This window comes from Apteryx rowi, unplaced genomic scaffold (assembly GCF_003343035.1).
Source record: "Apteryx rowi isolate R43461 unplaced genomic scaffold, aptRow1 scaffold_364, whole genome shotgun sequence".
In the NCBI taxonomy this organism is placed as follows: Eukaryota; Metazoa; Chordata; class Aves; order Apterygiformes; family Apterygidae; genus Apteryx; species Apteryx rowi.
The window spans coordinates 182,020-182,356 of record NW_020450130.1 but is presented as its reverse complement, the minus strand read 5'-3'; positions in this window follow the sequence as shown (position 1 = coordinate 182,356).

Sequence of the window (337 nt, the reverse complement as noted above, 5' to 3'; positions counted from 1 at the left end):
TACCTGAAAGTGACAGAAATCACAGGAGAAAAGAAAGACAGAAGATTTACGAAATCTTTCAGACACTGTTCACGGTTCCCAAGATTAATTCAAAACTCTTGTTAAAAAAAAGGCACCATGGGAAAAATACATATTCTAACATCCTAGCTGGTATTTTCGCTTTGTCCAGTGACTGGTCGCTATGCTGAATTAGCATAACAAAGAAGACTTGGGGTAATCTCCGTAGTCCTTTTTCATGATTTCTCAGCAAAAGAAAGCTGCTTTCCCTAGTCATAGGAAAGCCCCTCCCCACTTTGGTCTACAATCTCTTAATGATAAGTTTGGAAATACCTACCAA